The sequence below is a fragment of the Pseudophryne corroboree genome, chromosome 1 (genome assembly GCF_028390025.1).
Source record: "Pseudophryne corroboree isolate aPseCor3 chromosome 1, aPseCor3.hap2, whole genome shotgun sequence".
Lineage (NCBI taxonomy): Eukaryota > Metazoa > Chordata > Amphibia > Anura > Myobatrachidae > Pseudophryne > Pseudophryne corroboree.
The window spans coordinates 1,045,772,119-1,045,785,062 of NC_086444.1; the positions used below are offsets into that span (position 1 = coordinate 1,045,772,119).

At 48.8% G+C, this 12,944-nt stretch overlaps 1 protein-coding gene across 8 annotated transcripts in view; it reads right to left on the reverse strand.

Moving 5' to 3' along the window:
* The window catches only part of PCM1 (pericentriolar material 1), a 528,103-nt gene that overhangs the window by 475,953 nt on the left and 39,206 nt on the right, over window positions 1-12,944 (reverse strand). The gene's annotated exons all lie outside the window — the stretch shown is intronic.

A 12,944-nucleotide genomic window follows, 5' to 3' on the forward strand; every position in this document is an offset into this window, starting at 1 on the left:
ACCTAGATTGCACCCTTCTCGGCCGGGCACAAAAATCTAACTGGCTTGGAGGAGGGTCATAGGGGGAGGAGCCAGTGCACACCACCTGATCCTAAAGCTTTACTTTTTTGTGCCCTGTCTCCTGCGGAGCCGCTATTCCCCATGGTCCTTTCAGGAACCCCAGCATCCACTAGGACGATAGAGAAATGATTTTACTCACCGGTAAATCTATTTCTCGTAGTCCGTAGTGGATGCTGGGGACTCCGTAAGGACCATGGGGAATAGACGGGCTCCGCAGGAGACTGGGCACTCTAAGAAAGATTTAGTACTACTGGTGTGCACTGGCTCCTCCCTCTATGCCCCTCCTCCAGACCTCAGTTAAGGAAACTGTGCCCGGAAGAGCTGACATTACAAGGAAAGGATTTTGGAATCCAGAGTAAGACTCATACCAGCCACACCAATCACACCGTATAACTTGTGATAACATACCCAGTCAACAGTATGAACAACAACAACAACAGAGCATCAGACAAACCTGATGCAACCATAACATAACCCTTATTTAAGCAATAACTATATACAAGTATTGCAAAAGAAGTCCGCACTTGGGACGGGTGCCCAGCATCCACTACGGACTACGAGAAATAGATTTACCGGTGAGTAAAATCTTATTTTCTCTAACGTCCTAGTGGATGCTGGGGACTCCGTAAGGACCATGGGGATTATACCAAAGCTCACAAACGGGCGGGAGAGTGTGGATGACTCTGCAGCACCGAATGAGCAAACACAAGGTCCTCCTCAGCCAGGGTATCAAACTTGTAGAACTTTGCAAAAGTGTTTGACCCCGACCAAGTAGCTGCTCGGCAAAGTTGTAATGCCGAGACCCCTCGGGCAGCCGCCCAAGAAGAGCCCACCTTCCTTGTGGAATGGGCTTTTACTGATTTTGGAGGCGGCAAGCCAGCCGCAGAATGAGCCTGCTGAATCGTGTTACAGATCCAGCGAGCAATAGTTTGCTTTGAAGCAGGAGCACCCAGCTTGTTGGATGCATACAGGATAAACAGCGAGTCAGGTTTCCTGACTCCAGCCGATCTGGCTACATAAATCTTCAAAGCCCTGACTACGTCTAGTAACTTGGAATCCTACAAGTCACGAGTAGCCGCAGGCACCACAATAGGTTAGTTCACATGAAAAGATGACACCACCTTTGGCAGAAATTGCGGACGAGTCCGTAATTCTGCCCTGTCCATATGGAAAACCAGATAGGGGCTTTTACATGACAAAGTCGCCAATTTTTTACCACTTTCCACGTGAGATATTTTAACTCCACGGTCTTAAGCGGCTCAAACCAGTGAGATTTCAGGAAACTCAATACCACGTTAAAATCCCAAGGTGCCACTGGTGGCACAAAAAAGGGGCTGAATATGCAGCACTCCCTTTACAAACGTCTGAACTTCAGGATAGAGAAGCTAGTTTTTGTATGAAAGAAAATGGATCGGGCCGAAATCTGGACCTTAACGGACCCCAATTCTAGGCCCAAAGTCACTCCCGACTGTAGTGAAGGAAACGGCCCAGCTGGACTTCCTCTGTAGAGGCATTCCTGGCCTCACACCCAGCAACATATTTTCGCCGTATACGGTGATAATGTTTAGCCATCACGTCCTTCCTAGCCCTTATCAGCGTAGGAATAACCTCATCCGGAATCCCTCTCTTCTACTAGGATCCAGCGTTCAACCGCCATGCCGTCAAACGCAGCTGCGGTAATCTTGGAACATACAAGGTCCCTGCTGCAACAGATCCTGCCCTAGAGGCAGAGGCCATGGGTCCTCTGTGAGCATTTCTTGCAGCTCTGGATACCAAGTCCTTCTTGGCCAATCCGGAACAATGAGTATTGTTCTCACTCCTCTTTTCCTTATGATTCTCAGCACCTTGGGTAAGAGAGGAAAAATAGGAATTTACTTACCGATAATTCTATTTCTCATAGTCCGTAGTGGATGCTGGGAACTCCGAAAGGACCATGGGGAATAGCGGCTCCGCAGGAGACTGGGCACAAAAGTAAAAGCTTTAGGACTAGCTGGTGTACACTGGCTCCTCCCCCTATGACCCTCCTCCAAGCCTCAGTTAGGATACTGTGCCCGGACTAGCGTACACAATAAGGAAGGATTTTGAATCCCGGGTAAGACTCATACCAGCCACACCAATCACACCGTACAACCTGTGATCTGAACCCAGTTAACAGCATGATAACAGAGGAGCCTCTGAAAAGATGGCTCACAACAATAATAACCCGATTTTTGTAACTATGTACAAGTATTGCAGAGAATCCGCACTTGGGATGGGCGCCCAGCATCCACTACGGACTATGAGAAATAGAATTATCGGTAAGTAAATTCTTATTTTCTCTGACGTCCTAGTGGATGCTGGGAACTCCGAAAGGACCATGGGGATTATACCAACGCTCCCAAACGGGCGGGAGAGTGCGGATGACTCTGCAGCACCGAATGAGAGAACTCCAGGTCCTCCTCAGCCAGGGTATCAAATTTGTAGAATTTAGCAAACGTGTTTGCCCCTGACCAAGTAGCTGCTCGGCAAAGTTGTAAAGCCGAGACCCCTCGGGCAGCCGCCCAAGATGAGCCCATCTTCCTTGTGGAGTGGGCATTTACAGATTTTTGGCTGTGGCAGGCCTGCCACAGAATGTGCAAGCTGAATTGTACTACAAATCCAACGAGCAATAGTCTGCTTAGAAGCAGGAGCACCCAGTTTGTTGGGTGCATACAGGATAAACAGCGAGTCAGATTTTCTGACTCCAGCCGTCCTGGAAACATATTTTCAGGGCCCAGACAACGTCTAGCAACTTGGAGTCCTCCAAGTCCCTAGTAGCCGCAGGCACCACAATAGGTTGGTTCAGGTGAAACGCTGAAATCACCTTAGGGAGAAACTGAGGACGAGTCCTCAATTCCGCCCTGTCCGAAAGGAAAATCAGATAAGGGCTTTTACAGGATAAAGCCGCCAATTCTGACACGCGCCTGGCCCAGGCCAGGGCCAACAGCATGACCACTTTCCATGTGAGATATTTTAACTCCACAGATTTAAGTGGTTCAAACCAATGTGACTTTTGGAAACCAAAAACTACATTGAGATCCAAAGGTGCCACTGGAGGCACAAAAGGAGGCTGTATATGCAGTACCCCTTTTACAACGTCTGAACTTCAGGGACTGAAGCTAGTTCTTTTTGGAAGAAAATTGACAGGGCCGAAATTTGAACCTTAATGGACCCCAATTTCAGGCCCATAGACACTCCTGTTTGCAGGAAATGCAGGAATCGACCCAGTTGAATTTCCTCCGTCGGGCCTTACTGGCCTCGCACCACGCAACATATTTTCGCCAAATGCGGTGATAATGTTTTGCGGTTACATCCTTCCTGGGTTTGATCAGGATAGGGATGACTTCATCCGGAATGCCTTTTTTCCTTTAGGATCCTGCGTTCAACCGCCATGCCGTCAAACGCAGCCGCGGTTCTTGGAACAGACAGGGTCCTTGCTGGAGCAGGTCCCTTCTTAGAGGTAGAGGCCACGGATTCTCCGTGAGCATCTCTTGAAGTTCCGGTTACCAAGTCCTTCTTGGCCAATCCGGAGCCATGAATATAGTGCTTACTCCTCTCCATCTTATCAATCTCAGTACCTTGGGTATGAGAGGCAGATGAGGGAACACATACACTGACTGGTACACCCACGGTGTTACCAGAGCGTCTACAGCTACTGCCTGAAGGTCCCTTGACCTGGCGCAATACCTGTCGAGTTTTTCCCAACGGTTTATAATCATGTGGAAGACTTCTGGGTGAAGTCCCCACTCTCCTGGGTGGAGGTCGTGTCTGCTGAGGAAGTCTGCTTCCCAGTTGTCCACTCCCGGAATTGCTGACAGTGCTATCACATGATTTTCCGCCCAGCGAAGAATCCTTGCAGCTTCTGCCATTGCCCTCCTGCTTCTTGTGCCACCCTGTCTGTTTACGTGGGTGACTGCCGTGATGTTGTCCGACTGGATCAACACCGGCTGACCTTGAAGCAGAGGTCTTGCTAAGCTTAGAGCATTGTAAATGGCCCTTAGCTTCAGGATATTTATGTGAAGTGATGTCTCCAGGCTTGACCATAAGCCCTGGAAATTCCTTCCCTGTGTGACTGCTCCCCAGCCTCGCAGGCTGGCATCCGTGGTCACCAGGACCCAGTCCTGAATGCCGAATCTGCGGCCCTCTAGAAGATGAGCACTCTGCAACCAACACAGGAGGGACACCCTTGTTCTTGGTGACAGGGTTATCCGCTGATGCATCTGAAGATGCGACCCGGACCATTTGTCCAGCAGGTCCCACTGGAAAGTTCTTGCGTGGAATCTGCCGAATGGGATTGCTTCGTAGGAAGCCACCATTTTACCCAGAACCCTTGTGCATTGATGCACTGAGACTTGGCTCGGTTCTAGGAGGTTCCTGACTAGCTCGGATAACTCCCTGGCTTTCTCCTCCCGGAGAAACACCTTTTTCTGGACTGTGTCCAGGATCATCCCTAGGAACAGAAGACGAGTCGTCGGAACCAGCTGCGATTTTGGAATATTGAGAATCCAATCGTGTTGCCGCAACACTACCTGAGATAGTGCTACACCGACCTCCAACTGTTCCCTGGATCTTACCCTTATCAGGGAATCGTCCAAGTAAGGGATAACTAAAATTCCCTTCCTTCGAAGGAATATCATCATTTCGGCCATTACCTTGGTAAAGACCCGGGGTGCCGCGGACCATCCATACGGCAGCGTCTGAACTGATAGTGACAGTTCTGTACCATAAACCTGAGGTACCCTTGGTGAGAAGGGTAAATTGGGACATGAAGGTAAGCATCCTAGATGTCCCGAGACATCATGTAGTCCCCTTCTTCCAGGTTCGCAATCACTGCTCTGAGTGACTCAATCTTGAATTTGAACCTCTGTATGTAAGTGTTCAAAGATTTTAGATTTAGAATCGGTCTCACCGAGCCGTCCGGCTTCGGTACCACAACAGTGTGGAATAATACCCCGTTCCCTGTTGCAGGAGGGGTACCTTGATTATCACCTGCTGGGAATACAGCTTGTGAATGGCTTCCAAAACTGTCTCCCTGTCAGAAGGAGACATCGGTAAAGCAGACTTTAGGAAACGGCGAGGGGGAGACGTCTCGAATTCCAATTTGTACCCCTGAGATATCACCTGACGGATCCAGGGGTCTACTTGCGAGTGAGCCCACTGCGCTCTGAAATTCATTGAGACGGGCCCCCCACCGTGCCTGATTCTTCTTGTAAAGCCCCAGCGTCATACTGAGGGCTTGGCAGAGGCGGGAGAGGGTTTCTGTTCCTGGGAACTGGCTGATTTCTGCAGCCTTTTTTCCTCTCCCTCTGTCACTGGGCAGAAATGAGGAACCTTTTGCCCGCTTGTCCACGAAAAGACTGCGCCTGATAATACGGCGTCTTCTCATGTTGAGAGGCGACCTGGGGTACAAACGTGGATTTCCCAGCTGTTGCCGTGGCCACCAGGTCTGAAAGACCGACCCCAAATAACTCCTCCCCTTAATAAGGCAATACTTCCAAATGCCGTTTGAAATCCGCATCACCTGACCACTGTCGTGTCCATAACCCTCTACTGGTAGAAATGGACAATGCACTTAGACTTGATGCCAGTCGGCAAATATTCCGCTGTGCATCACGCATATATAGAAATGCATCTTTTAACTGCTCTATAGGCAAAAATATACTGTCCCTATCTAGGGTATCAATATTTTCAGTCAGGGAATCCGACCACGCCAACCCAGCACTGCACATCCAGGCTGAGGCGATTGCTGGTCGCAGTATAACACCAGTATGTGTGTAAATACATTTTAGGATACCCTCCTGCTTTCTATCAGCAGGATCCTTAAGGGCGGCCATCTCAGGAGAGGGTAGAGCCCTTACAAGCGTGTGAGCGCTTTATCCACCCTAGGGGGTGTTTCCCAACGCACCCTAACCTCTGGCGGGAAAGGATATAATGCCAATAACATTTTAGAAATTATCAGTTGTTATCGGGGGAAACCCACGCATCATCACACACCTCATTTAATTTCTCAGATTCAGGAAAACTACAGGTAGTTTTTCCTCACCGAACATAATACCCCTTTTTGGTGGTACTCGTATTATCAGAAATGTGTAAAACATTTTTCATTGCCTCCATCATGTAACGTGTGGCCCTACTGGAAGTCACATTTGTCTCTTCACCGTCGACACTGGAGTCAGTATCCGTGTCGGCGTCTATATCTGCCATCTGAGGTAACGGGCGCTTTAGAGCCCCTGACGGCCTATGAGACGTCTGGACAGGCACAAGCTGAGTAGCCGGCTGTCTCATGTCAACCACTGTCTTTTATACAGAGCTGACACTGTCACGTAATTCCTTCCAACAGTTCATCCACTCAGGTGTCGACCCCCTAGGGGGTGACATCACTATTACAGGCAATCTGCTCCGTCTCCACATCATTTTTCTCCTCATACATGTCGACACAAACGTACCGACACACAGCACACACACAGGGAATGCTCTGATAGAGGACAGGACCCCACTAGCCTTTTGGGGAGACAGAGGGAGAGTTTGCCAGCACACACCAGAGCGCTATATATATATATATATATATATATATATATATATATATATATACACACAGGGATAACCTTATATAAGTGTTTTTCCCCTTATAGCTGCTGTATTGTTTATACTGCGCCTAATTAGTGCCCCCCCTCTCTTTTTTAACCCTTTCTGTAGTGTAGTGACTGCAGGGGAGAGCCAGGGAGCTTCCCTCCAACGGAGCTGTGAGGGAAAATGGCGCCAGTGTGCTGAGGAGATAAGGCCGCCGATAAGGGGGCGGAGTCTATCTCCCGTTTTTCTATGTATTCTGGCAGGGGTTAAATGCATCCATATAGCCCAGGAGCTATATGTGATGCATTTTTTGCCATCCAAGGTGTTTTTATTGCGTCTCAGGGCGCCCCCCCTCCCAGCGCCCTGCACCCTCAGTGACCGGAGTGTGAAGTGTGCTGAGAGCAATGGCGCACAGCTGCAGTGCTGTGCTCTACCTTGTTGAAGACTGACGTCTTCTGCCGCCGATTTTCCGGACCTCTTCTGCTCTTCTGGCTCTGTAAGGGGGACGTCGGCGCGGCTCTGGGACCCATCCATGGCTGGGCCATAGCTGGGCCTGTGATCGTCCCTCTGGAGCTAATGTCCAGTAGCCTAAGAAGCCCAATCCACTCTGCACGCAGGTGAGTTCGCTTCTTCTCCCCTTAGTCCCTCGATGCAGTGAGCCTGTTGCCAGCAGGACTCACTGAAAATAAAAAAACCTAATTTAAACTTTTACTCTAAGCAGCTCAGGAGAGCCACCTAGATTGCACCCTTCTCGTTCGGGCACAAAAATCTAACTGAGGCTTGGAGGAGGGTCATAGGGGGAGGAGCCAGTGCACACCAGCTAGTCCTAAAGCTTTTACTTTTGTGCCCAGTCTCCTGCGGAGCCGCTATTCCCCATGGTCCTTTCGGAGTTCCCAGCATCCACTAGGACGTCAGAGAAAGGAGGAAACACATAAACCGACTGGAACATCCACGGTGTAACCAGTGCGTCTACAGCTATCGCCTGAGAGTCTCTTGAACTGGCGCAATACCTCTGTAGCTTTTTGTTGAGGCGGGATGCCATCATGTCCACATGTGGCAGTTCCCACCGACCTACAAGCTGCGCGAAGACTTCTTGATGAAGTCCCCACTCTCCCGGGTGGAGGTCGTGCCTGCTGAGGAAGTCTGCTTCCCAGTTGTCCACTCCCGGAATGAACACTGCTGACAGTGCGCTTACATGATTCTCCGCCCAGCGAAGAATTCTGGTGGCTTCTACCATCGCCACCCTGCTCCTTGTGCCGCCTAGGCGGTTTACATGAGCCACTGCGGTGATATTGTCTGAATCAGAACCGGTTGGTCGCGAAGCAGGGTCTCCGCTTGACTTAGGGCGTTGTATATGGCCCTTAGTTCCAGGATATTGATGTGAAGGCAAGTTTCCTGCCTTGACCACAGCCCTTGGAAATTTCTTCCGTGTGACTGCCCCCCACCCTCGGAGGCTTGCATCTGTGGTCACCAGGACCCAGTCCTGAATGCCGAATCTGCGACCTTCGAGAAGGTGAGCACTCTGCAGCCACCACAGGAGAGACACCCTGGCTCTGGGGGATAGGGTGATTAACCGATGCATCCGAGGATGTGATCCGGACCACTTGTCCAGTAAGTCCCATTGGAAGGTCCTCGTATGGAACCTGCCGAAGGGAATGGCCTCGTATGATGCCACCCTCCTTCCCAGGACCCGAGTGCAGTGATGCACTGACACCTGTTTTGGTTTTAATAGATTCCTGACCAGTGTCACGAGCTCCTGAGCTCTCGCTATCGGGAGATAAACCTTTTTCTGGTCTGTGTCTAGGATCATGCCTAGGAGAGGCAGATGAGCTGTAAGAACCAACTGCGACTTTGGAATATATAGAATCCAGCCGTGTTGCCGTTACACTTCCAGAGAAAGTGATACGCTGTTCAGCAACTGCTCTCTTGATCTCGCTTTTATGAGGAGATCGTCCAAGTACGTGATAATAGTGACACCTTGCTTCCGCAGGAGCACCATCATTTCCGCCATTACCTTGGTGAATATTCTCAAGGCCGTGGAGAGACCAAACGGCAACGTCTGAAATTGGTAATGACAATCCCGTACCGCAATTCTGAGGTACGCCTGATGAGGTGGATAAATGGGGACATGAAGGTATGCATCCTTTATGTCCCGAGTCACCATAAAATCTCCCCCTTTCAGGCTTGCAATAACCGCTCTTAGCGATTCCATCTTGAACTTGAACCTTTTCAGGTATATGTTCAGGGATTTTAAATTCAATATGGGTCCGACCGAACCGTCTGGTTTCGGGACTACAACATGGTCGAATAATAACCCCCTCCTTGTTGAAGGAGGGGAATCTTGACCACCACCTGTTGAAGATACAATTTGTGAATTGCAGTTAACACTGTTTCCCTCTCGTGGGGGGAAGCCGGCAGGGCCGTCGGTGAGGGGGCATCTTCTCAAAGTCCAGCTTGTATCCCTGAGACACAATATCTATTGCCCAGGGATCTAACAGGAAGTGAACCCACTTGTGGCTGAACTTACGAAGGCGTGCCCCCACCGGGCCTAGCTCCGCCTGTGGAGCCCCAGCGACATGCGGTGGATCTTTGTAGAGGCCGGGGAGGACTTCTGTTCCTGGGAACTAGCTGTGTTGTGCAGCTTCTTTCCTCTGCCCCCGCCAAGAAAGGACGCACCTCAGACTTTCTTGTTTCTTTATTCGAAAGGCTGCATTTGATAATGTCGTGCTTTCCTAGGCTGTGCAGGAATATAAGGCAAAATATCAGAATTACCAGCTATAGCTGTGGAGACCAGGTCAGAGAACCCTTCTCCACACAATCCTCAGCCTTCCATATGCCTCTTAAGTCGGCATCATCTGTCCATTGCACATTCTACAAGACACGTCAAGCAGAAATCGACATAGCTTTGACTCTAGGACCCAGTATACTCATGTCTCTTTGGGCATGTTATATATATATAATATATATTATATATTATATATATATATATATATATTATATATATATATATATATATATATATATATATATATATATATATATATATATATATATATATATATATACACACACACACCTATCTCTTAAGACAGCATCTTTAATATATATATATATATATATATATATATATATATATATATATATATATATATATATATATATATATATATATATATATATAGATCCTTCGGCAGCACTCCCAATCTCAGTAGACAGCTGTCCGGTGCCCTCCTGGTCCCGTATGGCAGCGGGACAACAATAGTGTACAGACGGCGGCACTCCGGTAATACAACAAATGCAAAGGCAGGTGTAATGAAACAACGTTTCGAAGTTTAATCACTTCGTCCTCAGGTTATAGATATAACCTGAGGACGAAGTGATTAAACTTCGAAACGTTGTTTCATTACACCTGCCTTTGCATTTGTTGTATTACCGGAGTGCCGCCGTCTGTACACTAACTATATATATATATATATATATATATATATATATATATATATATATATATATATATATACACACATATATATATACATACTAGGGTCTCAATCTCTGCTGATAAGGTACCTGTCCACGCTGCCACAGCGCTATAAACCCATGCCGACACAATCGCCGGTCTGAGTAGTGTACTAGAATGTGCACGCTATCTGCAGGATCCCTGACAATAGCTAGTGCTACCTTCTATGCAAACGTGACACCCTAGGGGAAGATTCCCATCACATCCTGGTCCTAGTGGGGAAAGGATACTGCCTGAGAATTTTTTGTGGGAAGCTGCAGTTTGTCTGGAGATTCCCGCTCTTTTTCCTCATGAGAGGGAAATTTACCTCAGCTTTCTTCCCCTTAACATGTGTACCCTTGTATCAGGGACAAATGAGTCATCAGTGATATGCAAATCATCTTTTATTACAATAATCATATATTGAATACCTTTCAGCCATTTTGGCTGTAACTTTGAATTATCGTAGTCGACACTGGAGTCAAACTCCGTGTCGAAATCAGTGTTTATTATTTTGGATAGTGAGCATTGTGAGACTGAAGGTCTCTGTGACATAGGGACAGACATGGGTAGATTTCCCGTCTGTTCTCTAATCTTTTGTGCAATAAATTCACCTCAGCACTTACACATATCCAAACAGGTGTCGGCGTTGTCGACGGAGACACCCTCATATCGGCTCTATCTCCTCCTTAGGGGAGCCTTTTACCTCAGACATGTCGACACACACGTACCGACATACCACACACACAGGGGATGCTCTATTTGAAGACAGTTCCCCCACAAGGCCCTTTGGAGAGACAGAGAGAGAGCATGCCAGCACACACCCCAGCGCTATATGACCCAGGAATCACACAGTAACTTAGTGTTAACCCAGTAGCTGCTGTATATATTGTTTGTACGCCAAATTTATGTGCCCCCCCCTCTCTTTTTCACCCTCTCTATCGTGCTTCTGCAGGGGAGAGCCTGGGGAGCTTCCTCTCAGTGGAGCTGTGGAGAGAAAATGGCGCTGGTGAGTGCTGCGCGGCGGGCTTCTCCCGCGATTTTGTGTAAAATTAATGGCGGGGGCTCATGCATATAACAGTGTCCAACTGTATATATGCTGCTTTTTGCCAGGAGGTAATCAATTGCTGCCCAGGGCGCCCCCCCCAGCGCCCTGCACCCTACAGTGACCGGAGTGTGTGGGTTAGTGTGGGCGCAAGGGCGCACAGCTGCAGTGCTGTGCGCTACCTCATATGAAGACAGGAGTCTTCTGCCGCCGATTTTGACGTCTTCTTGCTTCAACCCGCCGGCTTCTGACTTCTGGCTCTGCGAGGGGGACGGCGGCGCGGCTCCGGGAACGGACGACAAGGTCAGGTCCTGTGTTCGATCCCTCTGGAGCTAATGGTGTCCAGTAGCCTAAGAAGCGCAACCTAGCCGCAGTTAGTAGGTTTGCTTCTCTCCCCTCAGTCCCACGTAGCAGAGAGTCTGTTGCCAGCAGAAGCTCTCTGAAAATAAAAAACCTAACTAAAATACTTTCTTATTAGCAAGCTCAGGAGAGCTCACTAAAAGCACCCAGCTCTGTCCGGGCACAGATTCTAACTGAGGTCTGGAGGAGGGGCATAGAGGGAGGAGCCAGTGCACACCAGTAGTACTAAATCTTTCTTAGAGTGCCCAGTCTCCTGCGGAGCCCGTCTATTCCCCATGGTCCTTACGGAGTCCCCAGCATCCACTAGGACGTTAGAGAAAAAATTTTTACATTTTTAGCACCCCGAGATCAATTGAACAAACCTCCTTGTATTACAGCATTAAGGTAATTTTTTCATTTTCTTTTACACAGTCCGCAGGAAGAAACTACTGCAATAATTCTGTCCTGGGTCACCCTGTATCTGTTCCGCACTGAACCAGGCCGCACTCTCATCCGTGAGATCAGTCTGGCAGCTAATCAGAATGAATTTGCTGCCAGACCATCCACTGACAACTGCATAATTTCATAAGAGAGACCAAGTAGTGTCAAGGGGGGTACACACGGAGAGATCCGTGCTTAAAATCTAAGCAATCTGACTAGATTGCTTAAGGGCCCTACACACTATGCGATCCGCGCCGAGCTGCCCGACGGCGGATACGGCGGCAGGGGGGCAGTTAAGTTTCTTCTCTCCCGCCGTCACCCGGCTCCATAGCAGTGCAGGCAAATATGGATGAGATCGGCCATATTGGCCTGCATGCACAAGCGACGGGGCACCAACGATGAACGAGCGCAGGGCCGCGCATCGTTCATCGCTGGTGCCTCCACACTGAAAGATATGAACGGTATCTCGTTCATTAATGAATGAGATCCTTCATATCTTTCAGTAATATCGCCCAGTGTGTAAGTCCTATTAGATTTTAAGCCCGGATCTGTTGTGTGTATGCCCCCCAGCGATAGCGATGCGCAGCCCCGCACATCGCTATCGCCGGTGCTAGATTGAGCCTGCATGCATGCTCAATCTAGCGGGTCACTCACTTCAGCGCTGTGTGAAATGAGCGACCCCCCCGTCATCCCCCCACCTCGCTCAGCACATCGCGCTGTGCTGAGCGGTCTGTGTGAAGATCGCTCAGCACACATCTCTCCCGTCAGTACTGACCTTAAGAGTTATGCAGGGGAATGAGCAGCAACAAGGCAAAGTGGATGGGAAGGAGAGAACGTATTACTAGAGAGATGACGGAAGTGTGTTACGCTGGATTGGCACGGCTATCAACACTAACTATATACCTTTCTGTCAACCAACTAGGATGTTTACTATACAAATTAATCTGTGCTATTTTATTTTCCATATATGGAATT